Here is a 19,430-nt window from a genome sequence, read left to right as displayed (position 1 = left end):
AAAACGCAGGAGGGTATGTCAGGAACATAAGAACATAAGAAATAGGAGCAGGAGTAGGCCAACTAGCCCTTCGAGCCTGCCCCGCCATTCAATAAGATCATGGCTGATCTGTCGTGGCTCAGTTCCACATTCCCAACCTCTCCCCATAACCCTTAATCCCCTCTCTTATCAAAAACCCATCAACCCGCGTCTTAAAAATATTTAGCGACGTAGCCTCCACCACTTCAACGGGCAGAGAATTCCAGAGATTCACCACCCTTTGAGTGAAGAAGTTCCTCCTCAACTCTGTTCTAAACCGCCCCCCCTTTATCTTGAGGCTGTGCCCCCTAGTCCTGCTATCCTTTCTGAGCGGGAAGAGTCTCTCCACCTGTATCCTATCCATCCCATTCATCATCTTATACGTCTCAATGAGATCTCCAACAGCAGCAGCAGGCGACGGTGCAGAGGGACCTCGGGGTCCTTGTGCATGAGTCGCAAAAACCCAGCTTGCAGGTGCAGCAGGTGGTCAGGAAGGCGAATGGGATGCTGGCCTTCATAGCGAGGGGGATTGAATATAAAAGTAGGGAGGTCTTGCTGCAGCTGTATAGGGCATTGGTGAGGCCGCAGCTGGAGTACTGTGTGCAGTTTTGGGCGCCGCACCTGCGCAAGGATATTTTGGCCCTGGAGGGAGTGCAGAGGAGGTTTACTAGGCTGATACCGGAGTTGAGGGGATTGAGCTATGAGGAGAGGCTGAATAAACTAGGCTTGTACTCGTTAGAGTTTAGAAGAATGAGGGGAGATCTCATTGAGACGTATAAGATGATGAATGGGATGGATAGGATAGAGGTGGAGAGACTCTTCCCGCTCAAAAAAGACAGTAGGACTAGGGGGCACAGCCTCAAGATAAAGGGGAGGCGGTTTAGAACGGAGTTGAGGAGGAACTTCTTCACTCAAAGGGTGGTGAATCTCTGGAATTCTCTGCCCGTTGAAGTGGTGGAGGCTGCCTCGCTAAATATTTTTAAGAAGCGGGTTGATGGGTTCTTGATAAGAGAGGGGACTAAGGGTTATGGGGAGAGGGCGGGAAAGTGGAACTGAGCCACAACAGATCAGCCATGATCTTATTGAATGGCGGGGCAGGCTCGAAGGGCTAGATGGCCTACTCCTGCTCCTATTTCTTATGTTCTTATGTTCTTATATGAAAAGGAGAGGTCAACCTGGAGAATCTACCAAATAGGACTACCTGCCTGCCGAACAGCATAAATAGCAAGTGATGGACAGAGCTAAGCGACCCCAGAAACAACGTATCAGAAGTAAGCTGTGTAGTCCTGTTCCTGTAAGAAGTCTCACAACACCAGGTTAAAGTTAACAAGTTTATTTAGTAGCACAAGCCACAAGCTTTTGGAGCATGGCCCCCTTCATCAGGTCAGTGGGAGTGCAGTTCACAAAAAGGGCATATATAGATAGAAACCCAGTTTACAAGATAACGGTTGGAATTTCAGCCTTTATAGGTCATCAAATCTTAAACGTACAGACAATGTGAGTGGAGAGAGGGTTAGGCACAGGTTAATCTCCATATCATAGTACTGCTATATCCTGTCATGAATGGTTAAGCAAGTTAAACAACTCACTGGAGGAGGAAATGTCCCCATCCTCAATGATGGAGGAGCCCAGCACACCAGTACAAAAGTTAAGCTGAAGCATTCATAGCAATCTTCAGCCACAAGCGGTGAGTGGATGATCCATCTCGGCCTCCTCAAGTAGTCTACAGCATCTCAGATGCCAGTCTCCAACCAATTCAATTTACTTCACGTGATTTTAAGAATCACGTGGATCCAGAACTGGCTTGCCTGCAGAAGGCAGAGAGTGGTTGTGGATGGGTCTTTTTCTGAATGGAGGTCAGTCACCAGTGGAGTGCCCCAGGGATCTGTTCTAGGACCCTTGCTGTTTGTCATTTTCATAAATGACCTGGATGAGGAAGCGGAGGGATGGGTAAGTAAGTTCGCTGATGACACGAAGGTCGGTGGTGTTGTGGATGGTCTGGAAGGATGTCAAAAGTTGCAGCAGGACATAAATAGGATGCAGGACAGGGCGGAGAAGTGGCAGATGGACTTCAACGCGGATAAATGTGTAGTCGTCCATTTTGGCAGAACCAACGGGATGAACGAGTACACTATCAAGGGTAGAAGTCTGAGTAGTGTTGAAGAGCAGAAGGATCTTGGGGTCCAGGTCCACAGGACTCTTAAATCGGCCTCGCAGGTGGAGGAGGTGGTCAAGAAGGCGTATGGTGTACTGGCCTTCATTAATCGAGGGATTGAGTTTAGGAGTCAGGAGGTAATGCTGCAACTTTATAAGACCCTTGTCAGGCCTCACTTGGAGTACTGTGCGCAGTTCTGGTCGCCTCACTATAGGAAAGACGTAGAAGCTATTGAAAGGGTACAGAGGAGATTTACAAGGATGTTGCCTGGACTGGGAGGCATGCCTTATGAAGTTAGGTTGAGGGAGCTGGGGCTCTTTTCCCTGGAGAGACGAAGGTTGAGAGGCGACCTGATAGAAGTTTATAAAATGTTGAGAGGAATAGATAGGGTGGATTCTCAGAGGCTATTTCCCCGGGTTGAAATGGTCGCTACGAGAGGACACAGATTTAAGGTGCAGGGAGGAAAGTACAGAAGTGATGTTAGGGGTAAGTTTTTCACTCAGAGGGTGGTGAGTGAATGGAATCGGCTGCCGTCAGTGGTGGTGGAGGCGAACTCGCTGGGGTCTTTTAAAAGACTTCTGGATGAGTATATGGGGTTTAATGGGATTGGGGGTTATAGATAGGTCTATAGATTGGTAGGTGTTGATGTGATCGGCGCAACTCGTGGGCCGAAGGGCCTGTTTGTGCTGTAGTGTTCTATGTTCTATGTTCTATAAACAGTTGGAGGCACTGGATACTGCAAAGGCAGTGAGTTCTGATAGCATTCCAGCAATAGTAGTGAAGACTTATGCTCCAGAACTTGTAATTGCCCCAGCCAAGCTCTTAGTTACAACAGTGGTATCTGCCGAACAATGTGGAAAATTGCCCAGGTATGTCTTGTACACAAAAAGTAGAACAAATCAATCCTGGCCAGTTGCCACCCAAACAGTGTACAACTGATCATCAGTAAAATGATAAAAAATGGTCATCAACAGTGCTACCAAGCAGCACCTGCTCAGCAATAACCTACTCAATGATGTCCAGTTTGGGTTTCATAAGAACATAAGAAATAGGAGCAGGAGTAGGCCATCTAGCCCTTCGAGCCTGCCCCGCCATTCAATAAGATCATGGCTGATCTGTCGTGGCTCAGTTCCACATTCCCGCCCTCTCCCCATAACCCTTAATCCCCTCGCTTATCAAAAACCCATCAACCCGCGTCTTAAAAATATTTAGCGAGGCAGCCTCCACCACTTCAATGGGCAGAGAATTCCAGAGATTCACCACCCTTTGAGTGAAGAAGTTCCTCCTCAACTCCGTTCTAAACCGCCCCCCCCCCCCTTTATCTTGAGGCTGTGTCCCCTAGTCCTTCTGTCCTTTCTGAGCAGGAAGAGTCTCTCCACCTCTATCCTATCCATGCCATTCATCATCTTATACGTCTCAATGAGATCTCCCCTCATTCTTCTAAACTCTAACGAGTACAAGCCTAGTTTATTCAGCCTCTCCTCATAGTTCAACACCCTCAACTCCGGAATCAGCCTAGTAAACCTCCTCTGCACTCCCTCCAAGGCCAAAATATCCTTGCGTAAGTGCGGCGACCAAAACTGCACACAGTACTCCAGCTGCGGCCTCACCAATGCCCTATACAGCTGCAGCAAGACCTCCCTACTTTTATATTCAATCCCCCTCGCTATGAAGGCCAGCATTAGCCTTCCTGACCACCTGCTGATCCTGGTTTCACCAGCATCACTTTCCTCCTGCCCTCATTACAGCCTTTGCTCAAACATGGACAAAACAGCTGAATTCCAGAGGTGGCTCTGGTCAGCCTCTGATCTTCAGGTCAGCGTTCTCCAAGGCAGCCTTCACGACACACGACAGCGCAGAGTCACTGAGCAGAGACTGGTAGCCAAGTTCCGCACACATGAGGACGGCCTCAACGGGGATTTTGGGTTCATGTTGCACTATCTGTAACTCCCCATGACTTGCCTGAACTTGCAACACCTCACTTACTGTCCTGTCTGGAGACAATACACATCTCTTTAACCTATGCTTAATGCTATTTCCACTCACACTGTCCGCACCTTTAAGACTTGAATAACAGGTTAGCTGTAAAGACTCGCATTCTAATCAGTAGTCGGTAAACTGTGTGTGCCTTTATATGCCCTTCTCTGATCAGAACATTCCACACACTTGACGAAGGGACAGCATTTCCAAAAGCTTGTGGGTTTACTATCAAATAAACTGGTTGGACTCTAACCTGGTGTTCTGAGACTTACATAAGAACATAAGAACATAAGAAATAGGAGCAGGAGTAGGCCATCTAGCCCTTCGAGCCTGCCCCACCATTCAATAAGATCATGGCTGATCTGTCGTGGCTCAGTTCCACATTCCCGCCCTCTCCCCATAACCCTTAATCCCCTCGCTTATCAAAAACCCATCAACCCGCGTCTTAAAAATATTTAGCGAGGCAGCCTCCACCACTTCAACGGGCAGAGAATTCCAGAGATTCACCACCCTTTGACTGAAGAACTTACTGTATTTCCTCTAGCTGGCCAAGTACACCTGATGCGTTACTGCCTTTATTACTCGATTGTCTCTAGTCTCATACCCAACTCGGGAAGGAGGGAATGGGTGGGATATTGCTTCATACTTGGTGGCACCCCCAACTAGCCAAGGCTGCTCAGTCTCACATAGCATCATGTTTAACATGTCAACGAAATAACATTGGCCAAGGCGTGAAGTGTTCACTAGGGAAAACACCCTTGCTGGGTAGTCAATTTGATTGCATTCAGCTGGATTTTATCAAATTACCATGTGCTGTGTTATAAGTATTGTCTTGTAATTGTTGATGTGTTTATTAGATGGATAGAGGCTTTCCCAACTACAAATAATTAAGCCCCGACAGTAGTGAAGTTGTTATTGACAGAAATAATACGAAGTTTCGGTGTGTCCGGCAGATTAGCTCGGATAATGGCCCCCATTTTTTAGGGAAAATTAATAAGGAACTGTGTGACATTCAGCAGCAGTTCTACTGTGTTACTATCCTCAGGCAGCAGGGATAGTGGAAAGAGCTAATGAGCTATTAAAGCTAAGCTAGCCAAACTAACATTGGAAACTGGGCTAAATTGGTTACAAGTCTTACCCTCAAAACTCTACCACATGAGAATAACACCCCACTCCACCACTGGACTATCGTCTGCAGAGATAATCTATGATAAACCAAGCAGGACCCCCTGGGATGCAAATACAAGCCTGCCCACCCAGATATATTTAAACGTTATGGGTGATGAAATGCAGAAGTACTTCTGACTGTTAACATCGTCTTTAAAGTTTCTTCATTCACAGGTTCGGTGCACTTTTGGATCAACTCCATGGACTCTGGGATCAAGATTCTGACCCACAGGACGACTTCCCTGGAACACAGATAGGAGACCTCATGCTAAGAAAGAACTGGGATTGACCCAAACTTGGGCCACGATGGAAAGGACATTCCAAGTTCTCCTCCAGACTCCAACTGCAATCAAAGTTCAAGGGCAACCTCGTTGGATACATCTGAGAGACTGTAAATGGTGGACACCACAGAAATCATGAGGTTTATAAGAACATAAGAACATAAGAAATAGGAGCAGGAGTAGGCCATCTAGCCCTTCGAGCCTGCCCCACCATTCAATAAGATCATGGCTGATCTGTCGTGGCTCAGTTCCACATTCCCGCCCTCTCCCCATAACCCTTAATCCCCTCGCTTATCAAAAACCCATCAACCCGCGTCTTAAAAATATTTAGCGAGGTAGCCTCCACCACTTCAACGGGCAGAGAATTCCAGAGATTCACCACCCTTTGAGTGAAGAAGTTCTTCCTCAACTCCGTTCTAAACCACCCCCCCTTTATCTTGAGGCTGTGCCCCCTAGTCCTACTATCCTTTCTGAGCGGGAAGAGTCTCTCCACCTCTATCCTATCCATCCCATTCATCATCTTATACGTCTCAATGAGATCTCCCCTCATTCTTCTAAACTCTAACGAGTACAAGCCTAGTTTATTCAGCCTCTCCTCATAGCTCAACCCCCTCAACTCCGGCATCAGCCTAGTAAACCTCCTCTGCACTCCGTCCAAGGCCAAAATATCCTTGCGTAAGTACGGCGCCCAAAACTGCACAGAGTACTCCAGCTGCGGCCTCACCAGTGCCCTATACAGCCGTAGCAAGACCTCCCTACTTTTATATTCAATCCCCCTCACGATGAAGGCCAGCATCCAGGAGATTACAGGGATTGGGAACGTCCGAAATGTGGAGTTTTTTCAAGGAGCAGCTACTGCGAGTCTGTGATAGGTATGTCCCTGTCAGGCAAGGTGGAATTGGTAAGGCTAGGGAACCGTGGTGCACCAAAAAAGTTGGTTCGTTGGTTAAAAAGAAAAAGGAGGCTTATGTTCGGATGAGATGTGAGCACTCGGATAGTGCACTAGAGAGCTTTAGATTGGCTAGGAGGGAGTTGAAGAGCGAGCTAAGAAGGGCTAAAAGAGGACATGAGAAGACTTTGGCTGATAGGGTTAAGGAGAATCCTAAGGCGTTCTATAGGTATGTCAAGAACAGAAGGTTGGTTAGGGCAAGGTTAGGGCCAGTTATAGACGGCAGAGGGAAGTTATGTGTGGAACCGGAGGAGATTGGTGAAGCATTGAACCAATATTTCTCTTCGGTGTTCACGCAGGGGGACATGGATATAGCTGAGGAGGACACTGGGTTGCAGGGGAGTAGAATTGACAGTGTTACAGTTGATAAGGAGGATGTGCTGGATATTCTGGAGGGTCTGAAAATAGATAAGTCCCCTGGTCCAGATGGGATTTACCCCAGGATTCTCTGGGAGGCAAGAGAAGTGATTGCAGAGCCTCTGGCTCTGATCTTCAGGTCGTCGTTGGCCTCTGGTATAGTACCAGATGATTGGAGGTTAGCGAATGTTGTCCCATTGTTTAAGAAGGGGAACAGAGACTTCCCCGGGAATTATAGACCGGTGAGTCTCACTTCTGTTGTGGGCAAGGTTTTGGAAAAAATTATTAGGGATAGGATTTATAGTTATTTGGAGAGTAATGAGTTGATTGGAGATAGTCAGCATGGTTTTGTGGCGGGTAGGTCGTGCCTTACTAACCTTATTGAGTTTTTTGAGAAAGTGACCAAAGAGGTGGATGGGGGTAAGGCAGTGGACGTGGTGTATATGGATTTTAGTAAGGCGTTTGATAAGGTTCACCATGGTAGGCTTCTGCACAAAATGCAGATGTATGGGATTGGGGGTGATCTAGGGAACTGGATTAGGAATTGGCTAGCGGATAGGAGACAGAGGGTAGTGGTTGACGGCAAATATTCATCATGGAGTTCGGTTACAAGTGGTGTGCCTCAGGGATCTGTGTTGGGGCCACTGCTGTTTGTGATTTTTATTAATGATCTGGATGAGGGTATAGTTGGGTGGATCAGTAAATTTGCTGATGACACCAAAGTCGGAGGTGTGGTAGATAGTGAGGAAGGGTGTCATAGTTTGCAGGAAGACTTAGACAGGTTGCAGAGCTGGGCCGAGAGGTGGCGGATGGAGTTTAATGCAGAGAAATGTGAGGTAATTCACTTTGGTAGGAATAACAGATGTGTTGAGTATAGGGCTAACGGGAAGACTTTGAATAGTGTGGAGGAGCAGAGGGATCTAGGTGTATGTGTACATAGATCCCTGAAAGTTGGGAATCAAGTAGATAAGGTTGTTAAGAAGGCATACAGTGTCTTGGCGTTTATTGGTAGGGGGATTGAATTTAGGAGTCGTAGCGTTATGTTGCAACTGTACACAACTCTGGTGCGGCCGCACTTGGAGTATTGTGTGCAGTTCTGGTCCCCACATTACAGGAAGGATGTGGAGGCTTTGGAGAGGGTGCAGAAGAGGTTTACCAGGATGTTGCCTGGTATGGAGGGGAGATCCTATGAGGAGAGGCTGAGGGATTTGGGGTTGTTTTCGCTGGAAAGAAGGCGGCTAAGAGGGGATCTTATTGAAACATATAAGATGATTAGAGGTTTAGATAGGGTGGATAGTGATAGCCTTTTTCCTCTGATGGAAAAATCTAGCACGAGGGGGCATGGCTTTAAACTAAGGGGGGGTAGTTATAGGACAGATGTCAGGGGTAGGTTCTTTACCCAGAGGGTGGTGAGGGATTGGAATGCCCTGCCTGCTGCAGTTGTAAATGCGCCTAGTTTGGGGGTGTTTAAGAGGTCTGTGGACAGGTTTATGGACAAAAAGGGATTGGTTTAGGTTAGTGGGTCATTGTTGTTGTTTTTTTTTAACTGGTCGGCGCAACATCGTGGGCCGAAGGGCCTGTTCTGCGCTGTAATGTTCTATGTTCTATGTTCTATGTTCTATCCCATTCGCCTTCCTGACCACCTGCTGCACCTGCAAGCTGGGTTTTTGCGACTCATGCACAAGGACCCCGAGGTCCCTCTGCACCGTCGCCTGCTGCAGTTTTTCACCACGAAAGTAATAATCCTTCCTACCATTATTCCTACCAAAGTGGACCACCTCGCACTTGCCAACATTAAATTCCATTTGCCAGTTCCTGGCCCATTCACCCAACCTATCTAGATCCTTCTGCAGACTCTCCACACCCTCCGCACAATTTGCCGTTCCACCAATCTTGGTGTCATCAGCAAATTTCGACACCATACACTCAGTTCCCTCCTCCAGATCATCTATATAAATGGTAAATAGCTGAGGCCCCAGCACCGACCCCTGGGGCACTCCACTAGTCACCATCCGCCAATCCAAATAGCACCCATTGACCCCCACTCTCTGCCTCCTATTTGACAACCAATCCTCTATCCACGCTAACACCCTACCCCCAACTCCATGTCCCCTGACCTTCTGCAATAACCTCTTGTGAGGTACCTTGTCAAACGCCTTCTGAAAATCAAGAAAGACCACATCCACCGGCTCTCCTCTATCCACCGCCCTAGACACATCCTCATAGAGCTCCAGTAAATTTGTCAGACACGACTTCCCTTTAACGAAACCGTGCTGTGTCTGCTCTATCAAGCAATTCCTCTTAAGATGCCTCACTATTTCCTCCTTGATGACGGATTCTAACATTTTACCTACCACAGACGTTAAACTAACCGGCCTATAATTCCCTGCTTTTTGCCTGGCACCCTTCTTAAACAACGGCGTAACATTAGCCGTTTTCCAATCTTCCGGCACTTCCTCAGAATCCAGCGACGTTTGGAAAATAACCACCAAGGCATCCACTATCACCTCCGCCATTTCTTTCAGAACCCTCGGATGCATTCCATCCGGCCCTGGGGACTTGTCCACAATCAGCCCCTCCAGTCTTTCGAGCACCACCTCTCTAGTAACAATAATGTCATCGAGACCCTCCAGTCCTACCACCTTTCCATCTCTTATCTTCGCCCTCTTCAGCCTTTCGGCTATTTTCCTGGCATCAGGACAACCGGATCAACGGAAAGGAAGCCTGGAAGATGGACTGACGAATGGACGATTTCACTCTAACACTTTTTTGTACATTTCTTGTGAGTATGCTGTAACGTTTAATGTAAGCAGGTGTTGGGCCTGCAGACACATACCACCACACGCCAAAGAAGTAATTCCTCCATTCCCTATTCCTCTCAAACCCCCAGCAAATGATAGAGTGGATTTTGTATCAAAACGGGACTAGTAAGGACAAGAAGAAAAGCAGCCCGGGGAAACGGTGGGGGACATTGGCTAATTGACATCAATGGTTATGCCTCCACACTGAGGAAGGAAGGGTGTACTTTATCAACATTTAGGAACCATTACCCACCTAACTATGATAGGTCAAACTCCCACTTTGTTGTAAAGAATCAACAAAGGGGATCCATCTGCCTGATAAAAAATTGAACCATACCAGTTGGCTTTAGCCACTGCGTTCAGCAGTTGGGTGTTACCAGTCCTGGTCGCAGTATGATACCCCTATGGCTAAGGCGTAAAGCCCATTGCCCTCCAGCCGAATCATTTTGGAGTACTGAGTGAGCTCCATTCCACCTTTTTTCCAGTTCAATTAAGTGATATGCTAGTAGCGCACAATAGCACCTACTTTGTCCGTGAAACCAATGCATACCCATGGCTCCCTTGGGACTGAGTAGGGTCTTGTTATTTGGCCTATGTAGTCCCCTGTGGCCGGCATTATAACTCCGTACATCTCCACTGAGGGTACACCTGTTGAGATCTAAATGGGTCATAACCAAAGCTGAACAATTTTGGATGATAGCCTTCCCTTCCTATGGGACTGCAAAGGCAGCTCGAGAACTGATCAATATGGCATCTACTTTTGAGAAAGTAGCTAATGATACTGCTGATGGATTAGAGGGTGTAAGTACCTCTATCTCAGTGGTCTCAGGTGGTAGCAAAAAGAACAGTGGTGCTCCGAAATCAATTGGCTTTAGATTACTTGTTTGTGGCTACTGGAGGTACCTGTGCTCTGGTATGCTCTGAGTGCTACACATACATTCCAGACTTGTCTGATAACATCACTGACTTAGTGCAACATATTAAACAGACAGACGACAAGATTAGAGCTGAGGGGAAGAAACTCAAGAACTACAATCCCCCTGGCGGATGACCTTCTGATGCCCTCTTTGGGGACTGGGGAGGAATGATAATGCATTTGGGAATCATTGTTTTGGTGGTCTGCTTACTGCTAGTCTTGCTGAAATGTGTTTGTCAACGTTAAACCTATACCAGAGCCCAAGCTCTTATGTTTAAGTTATCATGAATTGATAAAAGGAGGGAATGAGATGTTAAGGGGTTAAAATCTCAAACATCTCATGCAACTGCAAGCTTTTGCAAAACAAAAAAGCGGTTTGAATTTTGGAAGACATAAATATCCTGTCAAATGTGATGTTATCCACTTTGGTAGAAATAATAGTAGGCGGGATTATTATTTAAAGGGCGAAAAGCTGCAGCATGCTACGGTGCAGAGGGACCTGGGGGTCCTTGTGCACGAATCGCAAAAACCCAGTCTGCAGGTGCAGCAGGTGATCAAGAAGGCGAATGGGATGCTGGCCTTTATAGCGAGGGGGACAGAATATAAAAGTAGGGGGGTCTTGCTGCAACTGTACAGGGCACTGGTGAGGCTGCAACTGGAGTACTGTGTGCAGTTTTGATTGCCGCATTTGCGGAAGGATATATTGGCCTTGGAGGGAGTGCAGAGGAGGTTCACTAGGCTGATACCGGAGATGAGGGGGTTGGCCTATGAGGGGAGATTGAATAGACTGGGCCTGTTCTCGTTGGAGTTTAGAAGGCTGAGGGGGGATCGTATAGAGACATATAAGATAATGAAGGGGATAGATAGGGTAGAGGTAGAGAGATTCTTCCCGCTTAGAAAGGATAGCAGAGCTAGAGGGCACAGCCTCAAAATAAGCGGGGACAGTTTAGATCAGAGTTGAGGAGGAACTTCTTCACTCAAAGGGTGGTGAGTCTCTGGAATTCTCTGCCCGTTGAAGTGGTAGAGGCTACCTCGCTGAATATATTTAAGTCACGGGTAGATAGGTTTCTGATAGACAAGGGAATTAAGGGTTATGGGGAGAAAGCGGGAAAGTGGAACTGATCCACTTCAGATCAGCCATGATCTTGTTGAATGGCGGGGCAGGCTGGAAGGGCCAGATGGCCTACTCCTGCTCCTATTTCTTATGTTCTTATGTTAATTTGAGCTTGAAAAGCATCGATGATCCTAGCTGTTAAGTGCGGTGACCACACTCTCTTCTGCTATGAGTTGATTGTGAAATATGACAGGCGAACTCTGAGGATCTTGCATCATAGTATGAAGCAAGCAAGGCTATTCTTAGCTCGAAAAATGTGGTTAACCACTTTTCTCTGGTAAAGCTGGTTTAAGCAGGTGTAATTTATCATTTGTCAACTATATATGCCACCTTTGAACCACACATAAGTTGCTCCCTGTTTTGATGAATTTAAGTGGCCTTTTGACATATCTGCACTTTGAGAACTTTGGGGAGCGACTGAAAATTGGCACACGTGATGCCTCTGAGGTCACTGTTTCTAGCCGCATGACTCTGGTATTGCTAAAGATATTGAAATATGTGCATGACTAAATTGTTTAAAGAAAAGCATATGAAACGGGGACTGTCCCTTGGTTATGGAGCTGCGAGTGGCGGAGTCTTGCACACAGTACAAGGCCACGTCAACGGAGTTCTACTGCTTGTATACTTGCAGTTTAATTAAAGGGCTGCATTCTCTTGTAGAAAGTCTTTGTTTTTGTATCAAGGAAATGAGTGTCTCCTAAAATGAATTTAATAATATGACCTTGCTGACCAATGGTAAGCGGCTTCACATAGTCCGCACGTTATTTAATAAGCCTATCCCTAAGCGAAGTATCCCTCAATATATCATTCAAACTGGAAGAAACATGTTTTATTTTCAATGACAGAAGAATCTATTTGTCAATCTCTTAATTTTCCATGTTCCTATAATGTTAGAGAGAGTTGAAAGCAACCTATCGAGAAGAGATGTATTTCAGTTCATTTCTAATGCTGCTTGTTTTTCTGAAGGTTGGAGGGAAATAAGAACATAAGAACACAAGAAATAGGAGCAGGAGTAGGCCATCTAGCCCTTCGAGCCTGCCCCACCATTCAATAAGATTATGGCTGATCTGAAGTGGATCAATTCCACTTTCCAGCTTTCTCCCCATAACCCTTAATTCCCCTGTCTATCAAAAACCTATCTACCCGTGACTTAAATATATTCAGCGAGGTAGCCTCCACTACTTCAACGGGCAGAGAATTCCAGAGATTCACAACCCTTTGAGTGAAGAAGTTCCTCCTCAACTCTGATCTAAACTCTGATCACCCCCTTATCTTGAGGCTGTGTCCTCTAGTCCTGCTATCCTTTCTAAGCAGGAAGAATCTCGCTACCTCTACCCTATCTATCCCTTTCATTATCTTATACGTCTCTATACGATCCCCCCTCAGCCTTCTTAACTCCAACGAGGACAGACCCAGTCTATTTAGTCTCTCTTCATAGGCTAACTCCTCATCTCCGGTATCAGCCTAGTGAACCTCCTCTGCACTCCCTCCAAGGCCAATATATCCTTGCGCAAGTGCGGCGACCAAAACTGCACACAGTACTCCAGCTGCGGCCTCACCAATGCCCTGTACAGTTGCAGCAAGACCTCCCTACTTTTATATTCTATCCCCCTCGCGATAAAGGCCAATAATGTTGGAGATTCTGGAGTGGAATTACTTGTTGTCTTGGAAGACTCTAAATAAAAGAGAGGCACTTGGGTAAGTATCAGTTTATCAGCAAGATCACGTTTACAATTGAATTTCTAACACTGGACATTATTATTAGTATCAGCAATACTTCAATGAATATGCAGTGTGGCACAGTGGTTAGCACCTCAGTGCATCCAAATAGGCGATGGAGTGGTGACAAAGGGATTTTTACAGGACTTCAGTGAAGTGTTAAAGTAAGCCTACTTGTGGGAAAAATAAACTTCAACTAATAATAACTTATAACATTATGTTATAACATATACTATAACATTATGTTATAACATATATAATATATAATGCTTCTGTTACATTCATTTTCTCCCTGCCACACCTTCCCTCCCTCACACATACGTTTACTTTTAGTCTCACCCCCAAGTTGGCTGACAATAGTGTCCCCGATTCTTGTACTGAGAATCTTGGCTCTGCGCTCACTTTAAAATGTAAACAATTGAGAAGCTGTCCAGAAATTTGGAATGAAAATTTGAGAAGAATATCCAGTGCTAATTGAGAAAATCAGAGAAGGCACAGTCACAGGATGGGCAACTCATTGTTGGCCTCTGGGCAGATAAGATCAATGCAACAAGTAAATCTATTCAGGGTGAAAATTCATTCACTATTAAAATCAAGTGGACAAAAATAATGAGAGAGAAAGAGAGAAAGTTGAGAGAGATAGAAGAAAAGAAACAACAGATCACAATACAGATACATTCCAAGGAACCGGGTCAGGAGTTAATCACCTGAAGCTTTCTTGAATCAGCACCAATTAACTTCCATAAATGGGATGCTGGCCTTCATAGCGAGGGGGATTGAATATAAAAGTAGGGAGGTCTTGCTGCAGCTGTATAGGGCATTGGTGAGGCCGCAGCTGGAGTACTGTGTGCAGTTTTGGGCGCCGCACCTGCGCAAAGATATTTTGGCCTTGGAGGGAGTGCAGAGGAGGTTTACTAGGCTGATACCGGAGTTGAGGGGGTTGAGCAATGAGGAAAGGCTGAATAAACTTGGCTTGTACTCGTTAGAGTTTAGAAGAATGAGGGGAGATCTCATTGAGATGTATAAGATGATGAATGGGATGGATAGGATAGAGGTGGAGAGACTCTTCCCGCTCAAAAAAGACAGTAGGACTAGGGGGCACAGCCTCAAGATAAAGGGGGGGCGGTTTAGAACGGAGTTGAGGAGGAACTTCTTCACTCAAAGGGTGGTGAATCTCTGGAATTCTCTGCCCGTTGAAGTGGTGGAGGCTGCCTCGCTAAATATTTTTAAGACGCGGGTTGATGGGTTTTTGATAAGAGAGGGGATTAAGGGTTATGGGGAGAGGTCAGGAAAGTGGAACTGAGCCACGACAGATCAGCCATGATCTTATTGAATGGCGGGGCAGGCTCGAAGGGCTAGATGACCTACTCCTGCTCCTATTTCTTATGTTCTTATGTTCTTAGAATTCGAATAGTATTTGTTCCCCAAAGTTTATGTCTTCATTCCTCATCTGAGTCTGATCTATACCTGAACCTCCTATTTTGTTTACCTGAAGGTTTATTCCACCCTTCTGTGTCATTAATTTAAAGCTTGGACCTAAATCCCATTCAGCATTTTCCACTAAATTGACCATATTCAGATTGCAATTATGTCACCTGGACCAGCAGGTTTAAGCAACTATATTTATGAGTTAATTATTGATTTGAATATCAGTTAGAGAGCCTCGGTCACAAGGTAAAAGGATTATTTCAAAGTTACCATATGAATGTTCTCCAGCAAGTTCTAGATATCATCTGAACTTAAATTCCAATCATGTTCATTTGAGGGTTTAAGTATTTCGGCAATAGGAGATCGTTTGGTGAAGGAACAAGAAATGTTTAATACATGGTAGAATAACGCCTATTACATTACACTTGCACAATGACTCATCGTTGCCAATGAACCCCGATATAGTTTCCCACGGAGCTCATTTAGCCTGTCGAGCCTGCACCCACTCTGTGCAAGGGCATCTTCCTCAGGCCCACCACCTTCCCCCTCCTATCTTGCCCTCCTTCACCTCCTCTTTCCCCTCCTCCTCCTCCTCCCATTCCCACTGCCCCTCACTCCTCCAACCCCTCGTCATCCTTCCCGTTTCTCCTTTTTTCTTTGACCAGTGCAGACATGAATGACTTTCATGTTTTAATATCTTCCTTGTCCGAGGCTCTCTAACTGATATTCAAATCAATAATTAACTCATAAATACAGTTGCTTAAACCTGCTGCTCCAGGTGACATAATTGCAATCTGAATATGATCAATTTAGTGGAAAATGCTGAATGGGATTTAGGTCCAAGCTTTAAATTAATGACACATGAATGACTTTCATGTTTTAATATCTTCCTTGTCCAATTGTTCAGGATGGGGAGAATATGCTGTCATACTGCCATGCTTGAGACCCTGAACTCATCGTCTCAAAATCTGATTTAATTGGCAAAAAATCAGACGCCTATCAATAACATGGTATTTTGTACAAATGTGAAGGTTGTCATTACTTCTCTGTGGTTACTTGGGATAAGTTACTTTATTTTTAAATAGATGGAATGTGGAAATTAATTCTAACCATGAAAATAAAAAATTACAAAGTACACACACGTATATATACATATATATATATGCATAAACTAGACCCCCTCTTGGGAAATAAGGAAGGGCAGGTGACAGGAGTGTTGTTGAGAGATCACTTTGGGTCCAGTGACCATAATTCTATTAGTTTTAAGATAGCTATGGAGAATAAGAGGTCTGTCCCAAAAGTTAATATTCTAAATTGGGGCAAGGCCAATTTTGATTGTATCAGGTAGGAACTTTCAAAATTCGGGGAGTCTGTAGGAAAGAAAAGGAATGTCTGGTAAGTGGCAGGCTTTCAAAAGTGTGTTAAGCAAGGTCCAGTGTATACAAATTCCTCTTAGAATGAAGAGCAAGCCTGGCAGAAGTCGGGAACCGTGGATGACTCAGGATATTGAGGCCCTCATCAAGAAGAAGAAAGAGACGAGGCGAAAAACTGCAGCAGGCGACGGTGCAGAGGGACCTCGGGGTCCTTGTGCATGAGTCGCAAAAACCCAGCCTGCAGGTGCAGCAGGTGGTCAGGAAGGCGAATGGGATGCTGGCCTTCATAGCGAGGGGGATTGAATATAAAAGTAGGGAGGTCTTGCTGCAGCTGTATAGGGCATTGGTGAGGCCGCAGCTGGAGTACTGTGTGCAGTTTTGGGCGCCGCACTTACGCAAGGATATTTTGGCCTTGGAGGGAGTGCAGAGGAGGTTTACTAGGCTGATACCAGAGTTGAGGGGGTTGAGCTATGAGGAGAGGCTGAATAAACTAGGCTTGTACTCGTTAGAGTTTAGAAGAATGAGGGGAGATCTCATTGAGACATATAAGATGATGAATGGGATGGATAGGATAGAGGTTGAGAGACTCTTCCCGCTCAGAAAGGACAGTAGGACTAGGGGGCACAGCCTCAAGATAAAGGGGGGGGGGGGGGTGCGGTTTAGAACAGAGTTGAGGAAGAACTTCTTCACTCAAAGGGTGGTGAATCTCTGGAATTCTCTGCCCGTTGAAGTGGTGGAGGCTGCCTCGCTCAATATTTTTAAGACGCGGGTTGATGGGTTTTTGATAAGAGAGGGGATTAAGGGTTATGGGGAGAGGGAGGGAATGTGGAACTGAGCCACGACAGATCAGCCATGATCTTATTGAATGGCGGGGCAGGCTCGAAAGGCTAGATGGCCTACTCCTGCTCCTATTTCTTATGTTCTTATGACATGCATAGGCCGCTGGGAACAAGTGATTCTTTTGAAGAGTATATGGGCTAAAAGAGTAGATTTGGGAGAAATCAGGGGGACAAAAAGGGGAGACAGCATTGTTTATGTTCAGAAAAAGCAAACAAGAATCTAAAGAGCTCCGACAAATATGTAAAGGGCAAAAGAGTAACAAGGGAGAGAGTAGGGCTTCTTAAGGATCAACAAGATAATCTATGTGCAGATCCACAAGAGATGGGTGAGATCCTAAATTAATATTTCTCATCAGTCTTACTGTTGAGAAAAGCATGAATGTTGGGGAACTTGAGGAAATAAATATTGATGTCTTGAGGAGTGTACATATTACAGGGAAGGAGGTGCTGGAAGTCTCAAAGCGCATCAGATAGATAAATCTGCGGGACCTGATGAGGTATATCGCAGGATGTTGTGGGAGGCTCAGGAGGAAATAATGGGTCCCCTAACCAAGATATTTGAGACATCGATAGTCACGGATGAGGTGCCAGATGCTTGGAGAGTGGCAAATGTTGTACCTTTTCTTAAAAAATAAAGGCTGCAGAAAAAGCATGGGAACTGTAGGCCAATGAGCCTCACATCTGTGGTAGGTAAATTGTTGGAAGGTGTCTTGAGAGACAGGACCTACAGACATTTAGAGATGCAAGGACTGGTTAGGGACAGTCAGCAAAGCTTTGTGAGTGGAAAATCATGTCTCACAAATTTAATTGAGTTTTTTGAAGGGGTAACCAAGAGGGTAGACGAGGGCAGTGCAGCTGATGTTGGCTACATGGACTTTAGCAAGGCTTTTGACAAGGTACAACATAGTAAGTTGTTGCATAAAGTTAAATCTCACGGGATCCAGGGTGAGGCGTCTAAATGTATACAAAATTGGCTGCTTGCCAGAAGCTAGAGGGTGGTTGGAGAGAGTTGTTTCTCAAACTGGAGCCAGTTTGTGACCAGCGGTGTGCCTCAGGGATTAGTGCTGGGTGCATTGTTAGTTGTCATTTATATTAATGATTTGGATGAGGATATAGGGGCATGGTTTGCAGATGACACCAAGATTGGTGGCATGGGTGACAGTGAGAAAGGTTATCGCCAATTGCAGCGGGATCATAATCAATTGGGCCAGTCGGCTGACGAATGACAGATGGAGTTTAATTCAGACAAATGTGAGGTAATGCATTTTGGTAGATTGAATCAGGGCAGGACTTACTCTGTTAATTGTAAGGCACTGGGGAGGGTTACAGAACAAAGAGGTCTAGGGATAAACGTTGATAACTCCTTGAAAATGGAGTCACAAGTGGACAGAGTGGTGAAGAAGGCATTTGGCATGCTTGGTTTCATCAGTCAGAACATTGAATACAGGAGTTGGGACGTTTTGTTGAAGTTTACAAGACATTGGTAAGGCCACACTTGGAATACTGTGTGCAATTCTGGTCACCTTATTATAGAAAGGATATTATTAAACTAGAAATAGTTCAGAAAAGACTTAATAGGATGCTACCGGGACTTGATGGATTGAGATATAAGGAGAATCTGAATAGATTGGGACTCTTTTCCCTGGAGCGTAGGAGCCTGAGGGGTGACATTATAGAGATCAATAAAATAATGAGGGACATAAGCAAGGTAGATAGTCAATATCTTTTCCCAAAGGTAGGGGAGTCTAAAACTAGAGGGCATAGTTGTAAGGTGAAAAGGAAGAGATACAAAAGTGTCCAGAGGAGTGTTCAGGGTGTTGAGTGTCTGGAACAAGCTGCCAAAGATAGTAGTAGAGGTGGGTACAATTGTATCTTTAAACAGCATTTAGATAGTTACATAGGTACAATGGGTATAGTGGGATATGGCCAAATGCGGGCAATTGGGCTGAGTTTAGGGGTTTAAAAAATGGTGACATGGGCAAGTTGGGCGGAAGGTCTTGTATCCATGCTGTAAACCTCCATGACTCTATGACTCTTTAATGCATTACACTATATACAGAATATCAGTGGGAACACTTTTTCTCTGTTTTTACTTGAGACAGGGCATCATGCGATTTCTAATTGATCTATAGGACATCATTGAAGGCTGATGCTTATCACTATGTCTTTACTGAGACAACTGTTTTGCTGTAGTACATTCTTGTGTCTGTCAGTGCTTGATATAAGTGAATTAAACTCACAGAATGGTTGTCAAGACTTACAGAGTTAATGAAATTACATCAATTCTACATTAAGTACATATCAGTGCTTGAACGTGATTGCTATGCTAAACA

Source organism: Carcharhinus amblyrhynchos, chromosome 13 (assembly GCF_965287045.1).
Source record: "Carcharhinus amblyrhynchos chromosome 13, sCarAmb.v2.hapA, whole genome shotgun sequence".
Classification (NCBI taxonomy): domain Eukaryota; kingdom Metazoa; phylum Chordata; class Chondrichthyes; order Carcharhiniformes; family Carcharhinidae; genus Carcharhinus; species Carcharhinus amblyrhynchos.
This window is presented reverse-complemented; position numbering follows the sequence as displayed.